This window comes from Microcaecilia unicolor, chromosome 2 (genome assembly GCF_901765095.1).
Source record: "Microcaecilia unicolor chromosome 2, aMicUni1.1, whole genome shotgun sequence".
In the NCBI taxonomy this organism is placed as follows: domain Eukaryota; kingdom Metazoa; phylum Chordata; class Amphibia; order Gymnophiona; family Siphonopidae; genus Microcaecilia; species Microcaecilia unicolor.
Genome location: NC_044032.1, coordinates 460,331,640 through 460,356,057, shown reverse-complemented (window position 1 = coordinate 460,356,057; position 24,418 = coordinate 460,331,640).

Below are 24,418 nucleotides of genomic sequence, written 5' to 3'. Positions count from 1 at the left end.
GGGTTGCCATTTAAATTTTTGTCTGCATGTTTTTTTGAGGTTCCCCATTTTGTATGAAGTAAAGGTCTGTCCGTGTTCTGCATGTGTGACTGAGGTGAAGGATTCTGCTAGCATGTAATGACTGTGTAGGAATCTGTAAATGTCCAGCTTGTTCTAGTTTCCCAGTAGTAAGTATATTGGTGCTTTAGAGCCCAGAGTAATATTTATGATATAGACTGAAAATACTATAATGCCTTTACATCACTTCATGGTGTTCGCACTTTGAGTATTGCGTTCAGTTCTGGTTGCAGTATCTCAAAAAAGACATAGCGGAATTAGAAAAGGTTAAAAGAAGAGTGACTAAAATGATAAAGGGGGTGGAACTCCTCTCCCATGAGGAAAGGCTAAAGAGGTTAGGGCTCTTCAGCTTGGAAAAGAGATGGATGAGGGGAGATATGAATGACGTCTACAAAATCCTGAGTGGTGCAGAAGAAAATCGATTTTTTACTCGTTCCAAAAGTACAAAGACTAGGGGACACTAGAGGAAGTTACATGGAAATACTTTTAAAACAAATATGAGGAAATATTTTTTCACTTAACAAATAGTTAAGCTCTGGAACTCTTTGCCAGAGGAGGTGGTAACAGCAGTTGGTGTATTACTACTACTACTACTACTATTTAGCATTTCTATAGCACTACAAGGCATACACAGCGCTGCACAAACATAGAAGAAAGACAGTCCCTGCTCAAAGAGCTTACAATCTAATAGACAAAAAATAAATAAAGTAATCAAATCAAATCAATTAATGTGGACGGGAAGGAAGAGAGGAGGGTAGGTGGAGGCGAGTGGTTACAAGTGGTTACGAGTCAAAAGCAATGTTAAAGAGGTGGGCTTTCAGTCTAGATTTAAAGGTTGCCAAGGATGGGGCAAGACGTAGGGGCTCGGGAAGTTTATTCCAGGCGTAGGGTGCAGCGAGACAGAAGGCGCGAAGTCTGGAGTTGGCAGTAGTGGAGAAGGGAACAGATAAGAAGGATTTATCCATGGAGCGGAGTGCACGGGAAGGGGTGTAGGGAAGGACGAGTGTGGAGAGATACTGGGGAGCAGCAGAGTGAATACATTTATAGGTTAGTAGAAGAAGTTTGAACAGGATGCAAAAACGGATATGGAGCCAGTGAAGGGTCTTGAGGAGAGGGGTAGTATGAGTAAAGCAACCCTGGCGGAAGATGAGACGGGCAGCAGAGTTTTGAACCGACTGGAGAGAGGAGAGGTGACTAAGTGGGAGGCCAGCAAGAAGCAGATTGCAGTAGTCTAAACGAGAGGTGACAAGGGTGTGGATGAGGGTTTTGGTAGAGTGCTCGGAAAGAAAGAAGCGGATTTTACGGATGTTGTAAAGAAAGAAACGACAGGTCTTGGCAATCTGGGTTTAAAAAAGGTTTGGACAAATTCCTGGAGGAAAAGTCCATAGTCTGCTATTGAGACAGACATGGGAAGCAACTGCTTGTCTGGGATTTGTAGTATGGAGTGTTAGCATGATTTGGGTTTCTGCCAGGTACTTGTGACCTGGCTTGGCCACTGTTTGGAAAACAGGATACTGAGCTAGATGGACCATTGGTCTGACCCAGTATGGCTACTCTTATGTTCTAGTATATTGGTGCTTTAGAGCCCAGTGCAATGTTTATGTTATAGTACTGTCTTTTCATAAGTGTTAGGGCTGTTATGGTGTGATAAGTTTCCAATACAGGTATTGAGTGTCTTTTTTCAGGGTCTTGTGTTATTTTGCAGAGTTTCTGGCCCTTTTCAAAAGCAGGCTATGGGGCATAGCTAGGTTGGGCACAAGGGGAACAGCTGCTTCCCTAGATGGATTTTGAATGAGATGATGCCTATGTGGATCAGCTCTTCAACTTTGCATTGACACCTATTTTACAAAAGGTCTGCTCCCCCTGATGTCAAAAACTGGCTACGCTTCTGGTCTCCACATCCTGTAGAGTAACCACACAAACAACAACCTGTCTGCTTTAAAGAAAGTGTCTGGAAGTAGGAGGAGCATGTGCTTTTCCTGAGGTGATAATCACAGTTTGAAGATATTTTGTATGGTGTGCTGTAAAAGGGGTATAACTCCATTGTTCTGGAATATTGTGTTGTGATAGAAAAATGGAGGTGCAGAGATTATATTGAGATTATCTCTGATCCTGGAGAGAATCCACTTCCATAAAAAAGAATTTGTTGAATGATGGGGGTGGGGGGTTATCAGTTATAATTGTACTTTTACTGGGTAGCTAACATTGGCCGGGGGGGGATTTCTTTATGTATAGAAGACCATTGTGTCTTATATTGCTAATTTAAAAGTGGGGGAAGAAGATTATAATGTGTGGGAATATAATTTTGGCTTGCCCCTCCTATACCTAGCTTGACCCCCTGTTGTCACCCCAAAATTTTCTGATCAACTCCATCCTCATCTCATCCCCTCTCGTTCTCTGCACTGGAGGGGAGGAACCCAAAGGAATATAAGATGGGAGGGGCTGAATTAGGGAAAGATGAGGGAAGGGGGAAGTGTGTGTTTGCTGGGAAATAAGAGCAGGAAAGACGCTGGATTAGAGAGACAACTAGCTCTGGGTCCAACGCTCAAAGGCCTCAAAGGCTCGCAGTAGAGTCTACTATGAATGCTGGCTCCTCCTACATCCCAATGGCTTTTGTGAGTTTTTCACTTGGACGATTGTTATTTGAAAATGGACCACAAAGATTAAACGCACGGATCACAAACCATCTAGCAAGTGACCTGAAAAAAAAAAAAAAGATAAGATGTTTTGCTGTGTTGACAATGGATATATTTGCTATTTGTATTCTGGACCTTTTGAGCAAAACATCCATAGTCGGACTTAAACATCATATAAAAAATGCCCCTCCACGTCACATGCATTAGGTGAGAGACCCACACAATTGAAAAGACTCCACACACTCACATGCTGAGATCTCCTTCTCTTACACATCCAGGCAGTGGCATAGCCACAGATGGGCCTGAGTGGGCCAGGGTCCACCCACTTAGGGCTCAGGCCCACTCAACAGTAGCACACGTTTAGTGGTAACTGGTGGGGATCCCAAGCTCCGCCAGCTGAGGACTTCCCCCTGATGGTAACTAAAATGCTACTCTCTACGATACCGGCATCTGCACATGCTCAGTTTTCAGCGCATGCCTACTGCAGATTGCCAAGGTGGAAAGAAGCGTTTTCTCGCCAACTGAGATATTTTTGGGTGGGGGGGGTGGGAGTGGGTAGAACACTTGGTGCCCACCCACCTCTTGCTTAGGCCCACCCAAAATTTGTTGTCTGGCTACGCCCCTGCATCCAGGAGCTGAACGGAGAGACTGAAGCATGTGGAGAGAGAGCAGAGATCCTTACAATGCTGATAGCCTAGAAAGAAAAAGAGAAGTGACTGAAATGCAGCAGGAAGAGAGAAGAAAGAGGAAAAAGACTGTTTCTGAAACTTGATCTCAACAGGGCTCAGAAGCAGAGCAGCTGAAAGCCCAAGAGAATTGGCTTTGAGATGTCTGGGGCTAAGATTACACATCCTGAGGTGATTTCTGTAAGCATTTCATTAGGGAGAAAGTCTTGTTGTCAAAGAGAAGACTCACAAAACAAGTTATTTTAACAAGCTGCAGATGTGGGCTCTGATTGCGTTTAGCGTTACTTGGCAAATACAGGAAAAATGCCATTTTCTTCCCCTGACACAAACAGTAAGGGGTCCAGGAGAGCTGCTCTCATCCTAACCACAGGTTGCTGGTGGGAGCAATGCAGAAAAATCCCCCTTCCACCTCCCCTTTATCCCCACACACTAGCACACTGCAGTCAGGTGTAGCAAAAGTGAGTTGGACAAACAGAATTGTTGTTTATTGTTTATTAGGTATTTACAATCTAAGTCATAAACAGGAAAAGAAAAGAAACTCCATAATCAAACAGAGAAAGACAGTAAGATAGATAGGAAAGTGTCCAAAGTGAAAACAAATGTGACAAACAATAGAATTAAGCAGAAATTAAGATGTGCTAGTAAGTTTCAGATTCAGGATATTGAGATTCCTCTGTACCACTGGAGCTACTGCGGCAGCTCCTCAACTGATTTGAAAGGTGAGGCTAAATAGTTCTTTAAGTTAACTTTAAACTTAGGGGGCCCTTTTAATAAGCCGCGCTAGAAAGTGGCCAGCATTGCGATTAGCTCCTGGGTTTGCCATGCACACTGGCCACTTTCTAGCATGGCTGAAAACTGGTCATGCAATGCAAAAGAAAGCACGAAAGGGCCTCCAGAACTGGAACAATGGTACTTTAATGGACTGCACCCGACTGAACACAATTGGCGAGGGAGGGTAAGCCTGAATATAAACCTAGCTTTAATTTTTGATTACTTTATTGGCCCCAAAATCTCGGTTTATATTCTGGTTTATATGGTACATTACAAAGGAATGCAATACTCATACCTTTAAAGATTTATATTCTGGACAAACTGCCTGAAAGATCTCACTTATTGGCCTTCAATTTCCATCATTGGGATGGGTCGCCCTTGGCACCCCTGCATCTACTATGTTTTGCTGGTGGGAAGAGGAGCCAGTGGATTTCATGCTGTGCAGCCCACCTCTACTGAACCCAAACCATGCTTCTGGACACGATCTCTCTGCTGTTGGCTACCTATTGAATCTGCATTCTATAAGTTCTGCTTTACTTTTTTGTTTTGGCCAAACAAATTAAAATGGTGCCTGTGAAGGCATCCTGAAGCTCCTCTGCAGTGCAATGCTACTAATGTTTGTCTCGGAGTAGATGGATACTGATCAATGCTGATTTTTTTGCTTGAATTATCTAGTGGGCACTGTCAGGGGTCATTCCTCTGCAGGGCCCGTGGCTACTTTCTTTTGTGCCCTTCTATGGTCATCATATTCTGCAGCTTCTAGGTTTGTGGCATGCTGATAGGCTTGTCTTTGAACTCTGTTTACTGCTTCATGCATTGGAAACTACACGCCAAAGGCAGTACAGGTGGATCATGCAATCATAGCAAGTCCTGGTGGTGGATCTGGGTTGTGGGTCTGAGCTCCTGCTTACCTGGAGGAATCATCAGAGGCCGGCTCTACAGGAGGTGATGGTGAAATGGATAGGTCTTGGGTGAAGCGAGATTGAAGCACAGGTTTATGTTGAATGTAGCGATGTTTAGGTTTCAATAAGAAATCATCCTGTTTCTAAGTTGTCCTGTTGAAGTTGAGTCAGAAGAAGCAGCACCTCTCCTCTCTCTCTCTCTCTCTCTGTTAGCCATCAGTCATGGGTCAGTAATATGATGGTCTGGCAATCATCCTTCAGATTCCAATTTCCCTTTCCTTGTGACATCTAAGCTTTAGGTCTTATTGACCATGCTATGACACTTGCTCTTTGTGTCATGAACCAACTTTTCTAAAACAAGCTATGTACCAATAAGAAAAGCCCAGAATAGAAGTTGAACTGTATATAATATAAGAAGTAGATGATTGCAAAGTTAGAAACTGCTGTTTAACTCATTTTCTACATGGAATCCATGTTTTGTTTGTTAAACATTAAAGTTAAGTAACTCTACACAAGAAAAGATATTTGCAAAAGTCATATTGTACATATCCTACAGCTATGCATTACCGAAGCAGTGCATTACTGTGACTGATTATATTATGTTAAATGTTGGGAAGGGCCAGAATGAGCCATTCAATAGTGTGTTCTTAGACTCAAAGTACTTTGTATCCACATTATCAAAAACATCTGTCTCAGGCTCAGCTGGACTGGAGCATAAAAGGAAATAGCTGAATAAAGCCAGACTTCCTATTTGGCTTATATCATATTAGCTAAGAAACGCTTCAAATAGTAATACCTTGATATTTGATATTTTCATTTTACAATACTGGTGGCATTGAACCTACAAAATGGTAGCCACAGGAATTTTCCTAGCAAACATTTTTGCAAATGGGAGACCTTTACAGCTGGGCTATAAAACCAGTTCCTCCGAAACTATGCTTTTTTTTCCTACTAGCACCAGCCTCCTGATATTTCAGAAATATGATGTGATCATCTTGTAAATAAACATGCTGAAATACTGCACAAGGAAAACAAGCCAAGTGGAGCAAAGGGTAACCGACGATGCCATTGCTCATGTTTCTGAACTAACCTCAGCAGAAAGCAGTTGTACACCTGCACATAACTGCATTTTTTAAAGTAGATTTTTCATTAAAGGCTTCTTTTCCCTCTGAGTTCATAGACTAGATCAGCAAAGTCATGAGACCACTTTTCAAATTATGACAAGCAGTAGGATCAATTTCCTCCATCCTTACACACCATATTGGTGCATCAATAAAATGCAGCTGCTCCTTGCAAAGACATATTTTGATATATTACAAAATCCTTTATGTAAGAGGTCCTGAACTATTGTCACCTTAGAGAATCCAATATTCCCTACAACATTGCATGAAAAATATGGCCACATCACACAATTATGCAACCACAGGAATACGTCTCGCCAAAGCTCACTACTACAACCAAGTCATTAAAAAACCATAAATATGCCCATAGTAGCTGGGTTACCTGAAAGCAGACTGTTTTGCTCATGGAACAGTTTGGGAGCTGGGCTTTGGTTAATTTTCAAAAGGAAAGTGAGCATGTGCTTCCACTTTAAAAATGACTCCAGGGAGACTATGTGCTTACATTTCCACCAGCTCGTTGGTATGCCCAAATTTCTGGGTTAAGGTAAATGCATACACACATATTTTTAAAAGTCTGTGCATAAAGACAAATCCTCCCCCATCAAAACTCCAGGAAATGCCTTGGCTCAGTCCAGCTAGTTATAAATATACAGGGCTTTATCTGCATATTTGTATGTGGAATTGCATGACTGCCTACTCCAGTGAGTAAAGTACTTCTTTACATTTAAAAATGCTTGTGAAACTATCCTTCAAAAGTGTAATTTTATAATAACGTACCTAGGTTAATAGGGCAGGAAGTGCCTGCTGTTTATTTATGTAAGGCCATTGGAATCCTGCAGTATGGGTACCTGCAGAGATTTCCAGAGCCTCTGCTTCAAGCAGTATGATTTTCCTTATGTCTGACATCAATAGATGCTGGGCAGAGTATCACACAGTCATTAGACTTTCCAGCTTCTCCCAGAAGGAAACAGGATCTAATGACCCCATATTATAAACAGGGAGAAGGGATGGTTTGGGGAGGGAACCTTATCCTGAGTTTAAAAACACTGTACCACATTTAAATAGCTGTCTTTGGCTTCCTTTGTTCTCTAACCACTGACCATATACACAAGGGGAGAGCCCCCTTCCAGCACAAAGCCCTAGTTATATAGGTCCAGAAAACTGATGAAATTATGCCTGGCTACTCTAGCTGGTATAATTAATTTCAGGAGTACACAAGAGACAGAAGCTTCTTAAGCATCTGGTCTTTTTGGGTGTCTGAGGGAAAGAGGAATCCTCCATATCTCTTCTGAGAAACTAATGAGAAAGGAGAGATTGGGTTGCATGTGTATTTTCTAGCAGAGCGACCTGGACCATTCCTGTTTACTGATGGTCAAGGAACAGCTACTGGGGAGAAGAAAAATTTACCATCCAAATCTACAGGGTTCCAGAGGATCCAAACCCATGTCAGCTGAACCAGATTTCAAGGACCTAAATCTGAGCCTCAGCGCATAACCAGCCTTCACGGGATTATACATACTTCCTATTACCATTAGTAGTGGAATTAGTGAGAGAGGATGTGGGAAATTATATGGGGAGTCAGATGAAAACTGTAGATTTATTCTGAGATTTGGAGTGAGTTAACGATGCTCCAGAGACATTTGAAGTAATTCTTGTTGATATTTGCTGCCTCTCCCTTATACCTGCCACTGCTACTTTGTAATTGTCCCTGAAAGACTTTACATAAGTACATAAGTACATAAGTAATGCCATACTGGGAAAAGACCAAGGGTCCATCGAGCCCAGCATCCTGTCCACGACAGCGGCCAATCCAGGCCAAGGGCACCTGGCAAGCTTCCCAAATGTACAAACATTCTATACATGTTATTCCTGGAATTTTGGATTTTTCCAAGTCCGTTTAGTAGCGGTTTATGGACTTGTCCTTTAGGAAACCGTCCAACCCCTTTTTAAACTCTGCTAAGCTAACCGCCTTCACCACTTTCTCCGGCAACGAATTCCAGAGTTTAATTACACGTTGGGTGAAGAAAAAGTTTCTCCGATTTGTTTTAAATTTACTACACTGTAGTTTCATCGCATGCCCCCTAGTCCTAGTATTTTTGGAAAGCGTGAACAGACGCTTCACATCCACCTGTTCCACTCCACTCATTATTTTATATACCTCTATCATGTCTCCCCTCAGCCGTCTCTTCTCCAAGCTGAATAGCCCTAGCCTCCTTAGTCTTTCTTCATAGGGAAGTCGTCCCATCCCCGCTATCATTTTAGTCGCCCTTCGCTGCACCTTTTCCAATTCTACTATATCTTTCTTGAGATGCGGCGACCAGAATTGAACACAATACTCAAGGTGCGGTCGCACCATGGAGCGATACAACGGCATTATAACATCCTCACACCTGTTTTCCATACCTTTCCTAATAATACCCAACAAAGACAAATCCTCCCCCATCAAAACTCCAGGAAATGCCTTGGCTCAGTCCAGCTAGTTATAAATATACAGGGCTTTATTTGCATATTTGTTTTAGTTCAGAACACCAGCTTCAGATTGGACTAGATTATTTTGAGAGTGAGATGTATGGAAATAGTGTGAAGAGCTATTAATGGTCTGCCAGTGATTGCCAGACTAGGCCCTGATCCCAAACAACAGTCAAAGGGTCTCAAGCACTGTGGGTCTGCGAAATTGCTCTGTGTGTGCTAGCCTCTGAAAGGCCCATGTGAGCAGCACCTAGAGATGTATGTTTACGTAAATGGAAACTGTATTATTCACCCTCTTCTATGACAATATTAGTTGTGAAGCTGTGGAGAACCATCAGGCCTTGGATCCTAGCATGGCTTATCTAGGATCCAGGCCACCACATCATGTGGCAGAGCTACATTGATATTGGGCTTTCAAACTTAAGTATGTTGAGGTGAAGGTGACTACTTTACTCTACAAACAGTTGTTATGGGACAAGCAAGCCACAGGACTGACAGGTTTGGGTGCTTTTGAAAACTGCTTGAGGCTTTTCCCTTCCCCAGTTAAAATCTATTTGCAGAAGATAATGATATATAGTGGAGTTTTGTAAAGTTACTTCTGGCCATAATATCATGCTTGTATGGGTGGCAGAAACAGGTAGTAGTGGCACGGTATTTGTGTGGTTTAAATCCTATCTGACAGACAAACAATAATCAGTTCTGTTCAATGACAGTGCATCATCACCTCATAAGAACATAAAAATAGTCATTCTAGGTCAGACCAATTCTCCATCTAGCCCAGTATCCTGCTTCCAGCAGTGGCTAATCCAGGTCACAAGTACCTGGCAGAAACCCAAATAGTAGCACCATTCCATGCTACCAATCCCAGGGCAAGCAGTTGCTTCCCCGATGTCCATCTCAATAACAGAGAACTATGGACTTTTCCTCCAGAAACTTGTCCAAACCTTTTTTAAAATCAGATACGCTAACTGCTGTTACCACATCCTCCAGCAGCACGTTCCAGAGATTATCTATTCATTGAGTGAAAAATATTTCTTCCTATTAAGAATTTCCATGTAATTTCATTGAGGGTCCCCTGGTCTTTGTACTTTTTGAAAGAGTAAAAAATTGATTCACTTCTATCTGTTCTACACCACTCAGTATTTTATAGACCTTAATCATATCCCCCCTCAGCCACCTCTTTTCCAAGCTGAAGACCCTAACCTCTTTAGCCTTTCCTTATATGGGAGGAGTTCAATCCCCTTTATCATACTGAATTGTGGAGTACCACAGGGATCCATACTGTTACTATTTTATGTAATATCTACCTAAATCCTCTAGCTAAGCTGCTTCAGTTGATGTTCTCAAAATTCTATCCAGTCAAGATTCAGCCTGCAGTGGTTAACATTTTTGTAATTGCTGGCCCACATGCTGATTTAGGCCCGAATATTCTATACTAAGCCATATTTAGCTACTGGTGCTAAGTATCCAGGTCATCAGCATTCACCAGAGGTGATTCAGTACTGATATCTTGATAGATATATAGGCTGGTCAGGCCTGCTAGATATGTTGTTCAACCTGCCTGGATAGTTATCTAGGCACCGGAACTGAGTATTATCAGCTCCTAGGTAACTTCTGCTTTTGCTCTATCCCAGCACTAATTGGATAGTGAAGATATTCAGTGGCATTCTCCAGTTAATTGTGACTGAATATTTGCTCTGGATGTGGTCAGCATGAGTTAAATGGGTAGGAGTGGCTACTACCTGGTGAATTCACACTGAATATTGACCCCCTATATTTATACTGATGATGTGCAAATACTCATACCCATTGAACAATATCTACTCACAGTTTAGGGTAAATTGACTACTTCTCTAACAGGAACTCGGGAATAGGTAAAAAAGACAACTCTTCTTGACCTGAAGTAAAACAGAGATACTGTGGGTTCCTAACACAAGCATACAGGTATCTGATTTCAAAATACCATTTGGGAAGCATGAACTCCCTCTAAAATCACAGGTCAGGAATCTCAGAATACTGCCAGACCCGTCACTTACTTTGATCCTGTAAATTTAAGCAAATTTTAAAGAATGCTTCTATCATCTGTGGCAACTACAAAATCTCCCTCCATATATTGAGATAAGTTTGGTCATAGTGGTCTCTTCTGCAGCCTCTGTATCTTCCTTCTTTCAGGAGAAAATATTCATTTTTTTTTTTTGTTACCAATACCAAACATCCTTTTTTCAATGATCCCTGCATCTATCCATCAACAGATAGACGTCCTTTTCTCACTAAGTTTAACTTCCAGCACTGCAATAATTTAATATCTATCTCTCTAGTCACTCAACATCCCTCCCTTCAGTATGGAAATCTGGCAGCCAATTGATCAGCATCTAGTTTCAAGGACTAATCCTGCCGGGCTGAAATCTTATTTCAACTACTTGCATGCAGTAAGTTATCTGTCTCTACTTATTTGCACTAAACAGTTGGAAATTAAGAAAAATGAGTCTTCCTTTGATGTTGGGCTGGTTTAGCTAGCTGTTTTGTAATGCATGAATGCATGTTAATGATGCCCCTGTACAAGTAGTAGATAAGGCCCCACTTGGAGTACTGAGTTCAGCTTTGGAGGCGTGTCTCATTAAGGACGTAAAAAGACTTGAAGTCATTCAGAGAAAAGCAATGCAAATGGTATGGTGTTACGCACCACAAGACGTTTGAGAAGAGACTTGATGACTTGAAGATGTATACCCTGGAGGAGAGATAGGGGTGATATGATACAGACATTCAAATATTTGACAGTATTAATATACAAACAAACCTTTTCCAGAGACGGGAAGGGGGTAGAACAAGAGGACAAGAATTGAGGTTGCAGGGGAGCTGACTCAGGAAAAATGTCAGGAAGTTTCACAAAGAGGGTGATAGATACCTCGAATGCCCTCCTGCTGGAGGTGATAGAGATGAAAACAGTAATGAGATTGAAAAATGTGTGGGATAAACACAAAGGAATCCTATATGGAATAAGAATGGAACCAAATAAACTTAGCAGTGCTTAGATGGCAACTCCAATAATTGGAAAACAAAGTTAGTGCCAGGCAGACTTCCACAGTCTGTGACCTGATCATGGTTGGACAGATCTAGATGGGCTGGATTGGGACTTCGATGACAACTTCAGCAGTTGTGGAACAAGGCCAGTGCTGGGCAGATTTCTATGGTCTGTGCTCTGACGAGACGAGATCAGCAGAGAGACTCTAGGAAGGCATCGGAGAGAGGACGAGCAAATTCTATGGCGTACCCATCTCGAATAACCTCCAAAACCCACTGATCTGAGGTGGTTTGGCCATCCCTCTGGAAGAACAGAGCTAAACGAGCTCCTACTGGAACCAGAGGAGAGGCCCTTGCACCTTCATTGGGCTGGACGGGTTGCGGACTGAAGAGAAGAGCCTGAGTCCTTACCTCCTCGATGGAACCCTCGAAAGGACTGGTTCCTCTGGAAAAAACGAGACCGCTAAGGCTGAACGCCTCTGACTGATTGAAAACAACGGAAATCCCATCCTCGTCCTCGACTGAAACCAGAACAGCTCTGAGGAGCTCTAGGATGATCTTCCGGCAGACGAGGCACCTTGGTGTCCCCCAAACTATTGACCAGTTTGTCTAACTTGGGGCCAAACAAAAAGGGAACTTACTCAATTTAGACTTAGAGGCCGCATCCGCAGACCAACCCCTCAGCTACAGACAACGACGAGCTGCCACTGTAAGGGCCATGGAATTCGACGACGCCCTCAACAAGTCATACAAAGCATCTGCTAAAAAAAGCAGAGCCTGTCTCAATCTTGGCCACCTCTGTATCAATTGAAGACAAATCATCGGAAGACCTGTCCAAAACACGCTTGTCCCACCAAAAGCAAGCTCTAGCTACCAAAGAGCCACAAATAGCCGCCTGCACAGCCAGGGAGGAGACATCAAAACTACTCTTTAAGAAGGCCTCCACCCTACGATCCTGGACATCCCAAAGAGCCGTACCTCCGTCTACAGGAACTGTATTGCGCTTCGTGACCGCAGACATGACAGCATCTACCACCGGCACCTTCAGAAGAGATTTGTCAATATCTGGGACTGGATAAAGGCGCATCATGGACCTTGCTAGCCTAAAGCTAGAATCCAGGAAATCCCACTGAGCCCGAATGATATCCCTAATGTCCTGGTGCATAGAAAAAGTTTTCCCAGGGAGCCTAATGCCTTTAACTAGCAAATCAACCTTACACACCTCATGAGCTGCAGCTTGATCTTCTTCAAAATGCAAAAGTGTCTGCCACTAAGGAAATGAGTTCCTGGAGATCCTCCTTGTGGAAAATGCGAACCACCGATGGATCGTCCCCTGGGAAAGAAGGATCCATCCCTGCTTCAGCGGAAACCGAGTCCTCCAACTGTGACTCATCCAACACATCCATTTCTTCCAATGTGGACAGCTCCAAATCCTGATCTGAAGCCTGATCTTCCTCAAGGTCCCCGGATTCTCTAACTCTTTTTGCAGGAATCCGATGTCTGGGAGCAGCATCACCCGAAGGAACCGAAGGTACCAAAGGAGAGCCTGACTGCTTTAAGAGAAAAGCCTGGTACATTTGAAGACGAATTCTGGAGGGAAACATCCCTCCTGCACACCTCCTGAAGAGGTGGATATGGGTGGATGGAGGAGAGAGCAGGGGAGAATGGAGAGTTGTTGGACATGGATGGATGGATGGAGAGGGGGGAGAGAAGAGATCACTGGACATGGAGAGGAGGGGAGGGCAGGGCAGGGGGAGAGAAGAGATCGCTGCACATGGAGAGGAGAGGAGGGGAGGGCAGGGGGAGAGAAGAGATCACTGGACAGGAGAGGAGGGGATGGCAGGGGAGAGAGGAGAATTGCTGGACATGGATGGATGAATGGGGGCAGGGGAGAGAGGAAATTTGCTGGATATGGGTGGATGGAGGAGAGGGCAGGGGAGAATGGAGAGTTGCTGGACATGGGTGGATGGAGGGGAGGGGAGAGAAGAGAAGAGATCACTGGGTATGGAGAGGAGGAGAGGGCAGGGAGAGAGAAGAGATCACTGGACATGGAGAGGAGGGGAGGGCAGTGGGAGAGAAGAGATCGCTGGACACAGATGGGAGGGGAGGGCAGGGGGAGAGAAGAGATCGCTGGACATGGAGGGGAGGGGAAGGCAGGGGAAGAGAAGAGATCACTGGACAGGAGAGAATGGGAGGGCAGGGGAGAGAGGAGAATTGCTGGACATGGATGGATGGAGGGGAGGGCAGGGGAGAGCAGAAATCCTGCACGTGGATGGATGAATGGAGGCAGGGGAGAGAGGAAATTTGCTGGATATGGGTGGAAGGAGGAGAGGGCAGGGGGAATGGAGAGTTGCTGGACATGGATGGATGGAGAGGAGGGGAGGGGAGAGAAGAGATTTCTGGACATGGAGAGGAGGGGAGGGCAGGGGTAGAGAAGAGATCACTGAACATGGAGAGGAGGGGAGGGCAGCAGGAGAGAAGAGATCACTGAACATGGAGAAGAGATCGCTGGACATGGAGGGGAGGGCAGGGGGAGAGAAGAGATCACTGGACATGGAGGGAAGGGCACAGGGAGAGATCGCTGGACATGGTGAGGAGGGAGGGCAGGGGGAGAGAAGAGATTGCTGACAGGAGAGAAGGAGAATTGCTGGACATGGATGGATGGAGGGGAGGGCAGGGGAGAGGAGAATTGCTGGACATGGATGGATGAATGGAGGCAGGGGAGAGAGGAAATTTGCTGGATATGGGTAGATGGAGGAGAGGGCGAGGGGAATGGAGAGTTTCTGGACATGGATGGAGGAGAGGGCAGGGGAGAGAAAAAATTTGCTGGATATGGGTGGATGGAGGAGAGGGCAGGGGAGAATGGAGAGTTGCTGGACATGGATGGATGGAGGGGAGGGAAGTCAGGAAGGAGATGCACATGGATGGAGGGGAGGGAAGAGAGGAGAAATGCTGGACAAGGATGAAAGGAAGAAAAGACAAAGGAAGGAGATGCACATGGATGGAGGGGAAGGGAGAGAGGAGAAATGCTGGACATGGATGGAGGGAGGGAAGACAGAGAGGAAGTACATGCACATAGATGGATGGAGGCAAGGAGAGTGAGGACAAATGCTGGATATGGATGAAGGGGAAACAGCTGAATTCAAGGGCTGGATTGGAACACTTTGAGGGCAGATGCTGAAACTGAAGGAAGGATAGGAACAGGGCTACAGATGGTAGACAGGATGCATAAGGACACAGAGGTGGCACCAAAACATCAGAAAGGGTGTAGAGCCTAAATCATGACACACTACCATAATGAATATGTATGAGATATCTCATACATATTCATTATGGTTATTCGCAAAAAAGCCAGCTCTTTCTTCCTTCATTCCTCCATATTAGCATATTAATTTGCATATATATATATACACACACACACACAAATGAATATGCTAATATGCCCGCCCCATTCTTTGCCCCCCCCCCCCCTCAAAATGAAACAGTCAAATTACGCCCTTGGAGGGCACCCACATTACCTAATGGAAAGTCAGTCAGTGGTATAGAGAGACTGAGCCCTGGTGCATCCCAAACACACATAGAGGAGGATTTTTCAATATGTTTGGCACTGGGATTGGCAGTAAGGAATTTTTGAGATTTTTTTTTTTTGTTTTGAAAGAGGCCCAGTGAAACAGGAATTAAGGTACTTGATATACGCACTGAGAAGATTTCATCATTTTGGGATTTGTATCTTATAATAGAACTCCATTCAGGTCAATCTAGATGGTGTCTGCCAAGGAAGGGGTGGGGAAAACCAAAGAAGAAAAGAATGGAAATACTACACCCTCACCGACTGTGAGAGAAGCCAGAAGAGACTGGGGAAGTACGGATTTGGGAGTCTGCAAGGAAGTGAAAAATGTCAAATTGACCCTAGTCCATGCCTTAACTTTCTGTAATTTTCTTTATCTGCACAGAATCAAATTTTTCTTAACAGTAAAACCACCCTGCCCCCACACTCACAAGATGAAATATCTTCAAACAACTCAGGTAAAACAGTGAAAATAACTCTTTACTCAGGTTTCACAATATAAATCAAGGACAATCAGTAGAACAGTGAAGCAGTTATACAGAGCACTGCTAGTGTTAGTATTGCTGTATGCTGAGTCTAACTTCTTGAGATAACTTTCCAGTTCAGTATTTTGCCTTCATATTTTTTATTTCTAGTTCCTTGTGTCATATCTGTTGTGTCATGTGTTTTTCATGTGTGATCAAGGTGCAGTATTCTGTTAGTGTGTAGTATTTGCAGCCCTTTTTGTTGTTTTTTTCACTAGGTAGTGTACTAGTGTTTTAGAGCCCGGTGTAATTATAGTGCTGCCTTTCCACGCATAAGGTTGTAGCTTGTCCTGTCCTTGGAATTAGTGCTGTTATGGTTTGCTAAGGTTATGAGTGGGTTTTTGCACAAGTTTGTGTATAGTGTTTTGCAGTGGAGAGATTGTGTGTTGATCTTACTGAGGTGGCACCAAAACGTCAGAAAGGGTGTAGAGCCTAAATCATGACACACTACCTCTTGAAGGATCTACATATAGAGCTTATGCATTTCTAAGGTCTACACTGGCATGGTATGACTTATACGGTCTGTGCCAGAGCTGGTGGTTGGGAGGCGGGGTTGGTGGTTGGGAGGCGGGGATAGGGCTGGCCAGACTTATACGGTCTGTGCACTGAAGAGGACAGTACAAATAAAAAAAAGTAGCACATATGAATTTATCTTCTTGGGCAGACTGGATGGACTATGCAGGTCTTTTTCTGCCGTCACCTACTATGTTACTATGTTACTATGTATGGGAAAGGGGGTGGGGAAATACTACTGGAGAGGAAGAGGGAATGCTGGGTAAGGAGGAATGAAGGAAGGAAGGGAGAAAGAGCTGGCTTTTTTGGGAATAACCATAATGTGTATGTATGAGATATCTCATACATATTCATTATGGTTATTCCCAAATATATATATGCAAATGAATATGCTAATATGCCCCGCCCCCTCCTTTGCCCCCCTGTGAAGAGGCAGAGAACTACAAGGTCCAGAATGCACTGCAGCAGCAAGAGAATCAGAGTCAGAGGGAGGACTCTAGCCAGGAAAGTGAGAAGCCAGCAGTTGATTGGGAAATTGAACCAGGTGTGAGAGGATTGCAGGCAGCTTTATTAAGAGAGTGGTGGAAAGCTGTAGGTAGTAGATGGAGATACTGGGGAAGCTCTCTCTGGAAAAGGTGACAGCTCTGAGAAGTAAAGTAAATTCTTTTGTTTGACTGTTTGAGTTTGAGGAACTGTCTAGAGTTTGAGAAGGGTTTAAGAAGCAGGCTCTGAGTAAAGGGCCTTTTGTTATGTTTGACTTGAAGAAATGTTTATGTTAAAGACATTAATAAAACCCTTAATTAGGAAGAAGAGGAGGCAGAAAGCTCCTCAGTGTTTGAGACAGAATCCTGTGAGTTACTGAGAAGGCTAGAGCCCTAGAGAGAGAGAGAGAGAGAGAGAGAGAGGGGGGGGGCCCTGGCCAGAGTCTGGAAGGGTGACCAGCTCACCCCCCCCCCCCAAATGAAACAGTCAAACTACACCCATTCTTCCAGCATTTCTCACCTTGCCCCCTCTTTCCCCATCCAGTGGGTGCCAAAGTATTTCCTCATTTTAACTTCAAAGGTTTTACGTTCCTGGATGGTTTTGAAATGTTATTTTAGTATTCTCACCATAAAGTCATTCACGCATTGCTCTTGTCTGGAAAAATGCTGTCCTACAGAGGTGTCTCCCTGGTTAGCACTGTAGCATTAAATATGGTACCAATATAAATTGGGCCTAGTTTTAAATATTTGGCCTGTCTCTCCAACATAGCATCCTTCTTCACATTTTTTTGTATTAAATAATATACACTCCATTTGAAGATGAGCATATGTAGACTCTCCTTATGCTGAATGTTTTTCCCTTGTGTGTGACCATGAGCAGTGTTGTTCAAAGTACTAGGTAAAAGTACTAAAGTAAAAGTAAAAATAAATGTATATTTTAATACTTTACAGTGAAGAACACATTAAAAATGTACTTAAGTGAATGTAAAAAAAAGTTATTGCCTAATATAATACTTTTTGAGTAAAACGTAAAAGTACCACAACTGCAATAAATACAACTATTGTTAATGTTTTTATCCCAACTTTATTGCTCTACTATTCAATCCACTTTGCTTTTAGTAAAACTAAATTTTTGAAAATGACTGCCACTCAATAATCCAGCACAGCTAAAAAGGTTCAACAACTGCACTTTTGACTGGGTCTGCAGGTTATGATCAAGAGAATCTCTGAAACACTTGACCTCCATATAGCAAAGATTACTTTATCATCGTTACCATTTGCATTAGAAGTAGTGCTGTCTACTTCATCACTTGCATATTCATCTTTATCTTCATTATCATCGTCATGCTGTTCAGTTACAAAGAAGGCTTTCACAAAGTTGGAATCATTGACTCTTGTTGTTCTAACAATTTTTCACCTATTGGCAAACTCTGTTTAAATATCTTTGAGAACTGATGCTTGAAGGTCAGATGTGTGGTAACCATTCAGTCTTAAGGCAGACAAGAAGACTTCCTCTCTAAAGACTGTATGAATCCAAAGGTCAGTCAACCCAGTGTAAAATGTTCCATGGGATGACCAGCAGTCTGTTGTGGTAGAGACATATGTCTGTTCACCAAGAATTGCAATGATGTGAAAACAGAAGAAACAAATCTTCGCAACGATATAGAGTGTGGAACAAAACAGCGAAGATGAATTTAAAAAATGGACGACGCTCCAGATAAAAAGTCACTATTTATTGATCGATGAACAGGACTCGACACAGCTGTGTTTCCGCCTGCATCAGGAGTCTATTTACAAAACAACATATAAAAACAATGAGTATCATAGAAATAAAAAAGACAATACCATGATAAATAGAATATAATATTAGATATTGACACAGTAAATAGTAATAATTAATAATTAATAAAGTAAGTATAATTACAAAGGAAGGATATTTATAAATAGTTTGTTAAATGGTGTTACAAAAGACATCAATATTTGTCTGAAAAAGGCAAGTATTCCATCCACAACTTGAAGTCTATATGCAAATCACACCTTGTGAACTTAATCTTAAATACATTGTAGTTATCAAAATCTTTCTTGAAATAACTAAAATAAAAATATATATATGTGCACTATTATTATCAAAATCTTTCTTGGTGTAAGAAATAAAAATATATGCACTATTACCATTTGTGATCAAAAAATCCACTTGTATCTAATAAAGAAATATGTGCATGTATCAGTTAATATGGAAATGACCTGACATCCAAGCAATTGATTGATACTGGAACATTTAATGCTAATAATATAATATAATGATAACAAAAATGGTGTAATACGGTGGAAATTAATCTACATCTGTATGGGTGACCAATCCTGAAATGTATAGTACTTAAAAGTACTTCAAAGTGATCCAAATCATCACATCTGTTTGGCTGGAGGCCAATAGCCAGTTCAACAAACACAGGCATCTCCACTGTTCTTATAGGTTATATTCACCTCACAACAAAATTTAAGATGAGATGATCCACTGTTGGCGAGACAAGGTTTGCAATAGCAAAATCCTGTTCCCAGTTTTGCTGTTTCATTTGGTCTACTGGGGAATCATCATTTACATCTCCCTTCTGCTTTTACTTTTTACTTTTAACTGCAAGTATCAGATGTAACTGAGTCAAAGTAGTAAAAATTGGTGAAATTGTTACTTCAGTAAAAGTAATAAATGTTATCCTGTACTTCTTTTATAAGTAAAAGTAACAAAACTTTTACTTAAGTACAGTAACTAATTACATTTACTTAGTGTGAAGAAAGAGTGTGTTGTAAGCCTGTAAAATGTATTGGATATTTTCCTGTCTTAAATATTTCTGAAGTGTTTTTCTCCTGTTTGGCCAGCAGATGGTGCATGTTTATGCTTAACGCTGTTACAGAGGACTGACTTCTCTTTCTTTTATTTGGGCACACAGATAATAGGAAGTGTTTTTAGTGATGTAACCAGTTTTTATTTGAAACTTAACTGTTCTGGGCTCTGATTGGCCTGGAGCTTTGAAATTACCCAGCAGATGCTGGCTGTTGCTTCATTTTCTGCCTAGGAGAAGAGAAAGAGGGAGATCTTTTTGCTGAAGCTCTGTGAACAGATATATGCCCTGATCTCCCCTTACTTTCTATGAAGAAAGCAAACGTTTAGTTAGTTTTATAATTGATCCATATTTCAGATTCCTGTTATTGTGTTGTGTCTAGTAGCACTATAGAAATGATAAGTAGTAGTAGTAGTAGTATGCTCAGTCACAAAAGTTATACATGAACGAAGCATCAATTGCACAAAATACGAATTTAAATTGTAAACATTAAAAGAACTGGAGGTTTTTTAGCTAATGAAAAGTTTACCCCGTGAGCCATATAAATGAGACATTTTGACTGGGGATACAGAGACTTTTTTACCTCCATTATTCACATATAATTACCACATTGACCACAACCACTTTCTGCTGTATAGCGATTGTACATCTATGGTGACCAGAAGAGCACCTGGTGGTGGCTGCTTGAAGTTTTCCAATTTGTTCTGAAAGTCTGTGGTGTCTTGTATGAAACTGTCTTGTGCGCTAATGGTTTAAGAATACCCTCTCTAAGTCCAGATATTTCCTCTGTGAGTGTTCCAATACCAGATATGATTGGTCTGCCGGGGATGATACCTACAGTAGTGCTGTGTAATCTGCCTCAAGTTTAAGTTGAATTCTGTGAACTTTTCTGAATAGGCCTGGTTTAGGCATAGGCAACATAGACAACTGCCCCCAGTATCAAAACGTTTTATAGATACTGGAGTGCTGCTGCAACTGCTTAGTTCCATCTGGGCCTGCTGCTACTCCTACACAATGAAGCATATTTTCAAGGCACTTAGACTTACAAAGTTACATAGGGGCTCATTTTCAAAAGAGAAAAAGTCTAAAAAAAATGGCATAAAGCATAAATGGCATAAAGCAACATTTGGATGCTTTTCTCACAAAAATGTCTATATCAGTATTTTTGAAACCTATTTTTCAGACATTTTTCTATGCTGTTCATCTGCAGTGCATCCAAATCTCAAGAGGGTGTGGGCGTGTCAGGGGCATGTTAAAGGCAGGATTTGGGTGTTCCTTAGACTTTTTTCAGCCATAATGGAACAAAACAAAACTAAAACTAAGACATTTTGAGCTAGACTTGTTTTTATAACAAATAAGGCAAAAAAAAAAATGTCCCCTCAATGATCAGATGACCACTGGAGGGAATCAGGGATGACCCCCCCCCCCCCCCCCAAATTAGAATAAAATAAGACTTGCCAGCCTCTATGATGGCCTCATATGTTATAGCCAGGTCTATTAGAGCAGCATGCAGGTCTCTGGAGTAGTGTAGTAGTCAGTGCAGTGCATTATGGAGTGGGGGACTCGGGTCCCTATCTCCCCCTACCTGTCACACTTGTGGTGAAAACTGACTCCTCCCAAAATCACCAAAACCCTACTGTACCCACATATAGGTGCCTCCTTCACCTATAAGGGATATTGTAGTGGTGTACAGTGTGGGGCAATTGGTTTTGGGTGGGATTTGGAGGGCTCAGGGGACACGATAATGGAGCAAAGGTGAGATGTGTACCTGGGAGCATTTTTATGAAGTGCACAGGAGTGCCCCCTAGGGTGCCCCATTGCTCTCCTGGGATATCTGGGGGAGCACTCTGTTAAAAATGCTGGCCCCTCCTACATCCTAATGGATTGATGTTCTCTGTTTTGCACTTATTCAGTTTTTTTTTTTTTTAAATGGACCAAAAAACAAAATGTCCAAAGTACAAAACCTTCTTCGAAACAGTATTTTCGAAAAAAAAAAAAAAAGATGTCCTTCTTTCCTATTTGGATTTTGGACGTTTTGTGCAAAACGTCCAAATTCGGACTTAGACGTCATATCGAAAATGCTCCTCGTAGTAACCTGTGGAACTTTGTAAAGTGCTTTGAAAATGAGCCCCAATGACTTGCTATGTTGAATTGCGACAGTCCCCCACTATAGCAAAAGAAACTCTCGCAGCCATATAGTCCAGCACAGAGCCTGCAAGCCCTCATGCATTAAAGCTGTAAAATAAACAGAGAAAATGACCTCAGCTCAATCACTCAATCAGTATACATGCACTTAATAAGTGACAGTAAAAGAATCATCACAGATCATAAAAAGCTCAGCTAGGGAACTTGTCACTGAATAAACTCATTTGTGTACCATTTTCAAAATTAAAAATATCACGTAACTTGTAATACAATTAATTTCAACATAACAGCACTTAACTTGACAACTGCAAAACGCTGTAGGTCACGGCAAATTATATTCGGGCATGGTAGGTACTTGTCTGTTTCCAGAGAGCTTACAATCTTCTAGGGATGTTTATCCAGAATATGTTCATTCCCCCCAATATTGAAAGCTATTTAACCAAAAATCAAAACGTTGAAGAGCAAAAATACAGAAACTACACCATAAATTGCTCTAGCAATAAGTTAATAACTTAGGACTTCAAACATGTGGAGGGGCATTTTTGATATGACGTCCAAAATCTAAATAGCAAAGAAGGTCATTTTCAAAAAAATAAAAATGTCTGTCTTTTGTTTTCGAAAATAGAATGTTTTGTGATTTGAACATTTTATTTTTTGGTCCATTTTCGAAAAAAAAAAATAAAAAAACATCCAAGTGCAAAACACAAAAAAAATCAAGCTATTGGGATGTAGGAGGAGCCAGCATTTTTAGTACACTGGTCCCCCTGACATCCCAGGAAAGCAATAGGGCACCCCAGGGGGCACTGCAGTGGACATAAAATGCTCCCAGGTACACATCTCACCATTGCTCCCTTACCTTGTCTGCTGAGCCCCCCAAACCCACTAACCTCAACTGTACACCACTACCATAGCCCTTAAGGGTGAAGTGGGCACCTACATGGGGGTACAGTGGGTTTCTGGTGAGTTTTCCTCTACAAGTGTAACAGGTAGGAGTAGATAGAAGCCTGGGTCCAACTGTCTGCAGTGCACTGCACCCACCACTAGACTACTCCAGGGAGCTGCATGCTGTTCTAATGGACCCGAGTAAAATGTCTGAGGCTGACTCAGAGGCTGGCAAGTAATATTTTTCATCACATTTTTGGGGGGTGGAAGGAGGTTAGTGACCATTGGGGGAATAAGGGGAGGTCATCCCTGATTCCCTCCAGTGGTCATCTGGTCATTTAGGGCACCTTTTTGTGCCTTATTCATTATAAAAACAGGTCTAGCTCAAAACATCTTAGTTTTAGTCCTGGATGTTTTTGGTTTCTTCCATTGTGGCTGAAAAACATCTAAGTCTCAGGAACGCCCACGTCCTGCCCTGAACACGCCCCTGATATACTCCCTTGAGATTTGGACATACTTCTGACGGACTTCAAAGAAAAACGTCAAATACTGGACGCTTTTGTGAGAAAAACGTCCAAATGCTGCTTTATGCCACTTTTTAGATGCTTTTCTGTTTTGAAAATGAGCCCAATGGTGAATTTAAATAAAGGAAACCTCAAGAGTCTAGGGTGCCTACAAAGATGGTCTTCCCTTTAACAGACTCGTATCATAGGCTTCAATTTAAACCTCTGAAACCAACTGCAGTGTAAAACAACTCCCTAATGGAGAAAACAACACTGCAGCCAAAAATAAAACAGAGGAAAGTTTTTAAATCAATAGTGAAGTACTAAGTTAATAACATCTAGTAAAAATAGATCACTGGAACACATAGATAGCAATTGAAAAACATGTGCACAGCAAAAAAATAGTCACTTAGCTTATCCAACTGGGTAAAAATCTATCATCCTTAATTTATCCAGAGTAAGCTCTGACTGTAAACGCTGAAGCTCCATATCTTTCCTCGACAGAGGGACCCTTGTTTTTCGCTACTGCCTCAGGAGGAGTTAACAAACGAACACATCTTCTGATCTCAAAGAAGTGAGGAAATGGTGCGGGCGCTGGGGGTGGGAACTACTGCCAGGCTGCTGCGGTAGCCTGGCAGTACTTCTGGTTTAGTGAGCGGTAAGCCTGCGTTGGGCTTACCACTGCTTAGTGAAAAACCCTCCTAGTGAATAAGGGCTTTGTGCTTATGTCTTAATACAAAAATGTCTTTGGAAGTATTGTGTTCCTCATTCAGCACACTTCTCCAATCTTGTTTCATTTGCTTCTTCTTCTTCTTACATCAGCGAGTCCTCTGCCTCTTTCCAAAATATATAGCATGTGGAAGCCATGTATTTTCCTGGGATAATCTGCCTGCCTTGATACCGATGGGTGTGGAGAGGATTAGTGGTGGGGGTCATACTAGCAGGCTCAGAATTCCTGGTTGGGTGTTCCCACCATTATTTCCTGAATTAGTATCTGTTTTATTTATACACAATTCAGCCCCAGGGGAAATAAATAAGCAGGGCAGAGCTATTCTATCATGTAATTAGTGTTTTTCTGTTGTGTATTTTGTTCTCTGAGCCACTTAGCATTTTGCTTACATTTAAGCTCCTTCTAAGGGCTATCAACTGCTTTCTTTTTACCCACTGGAACAGATGTTCAGTATTTTTAGACACAGCAATGTTCTTTTTTTTTTTTTTTTTTTCTTGCTATTTGATACTCACACTTAAGGACCAGATGTACAAAAGGGTTTTTCCCATGTAATACTTGAAGGAAAATTCTC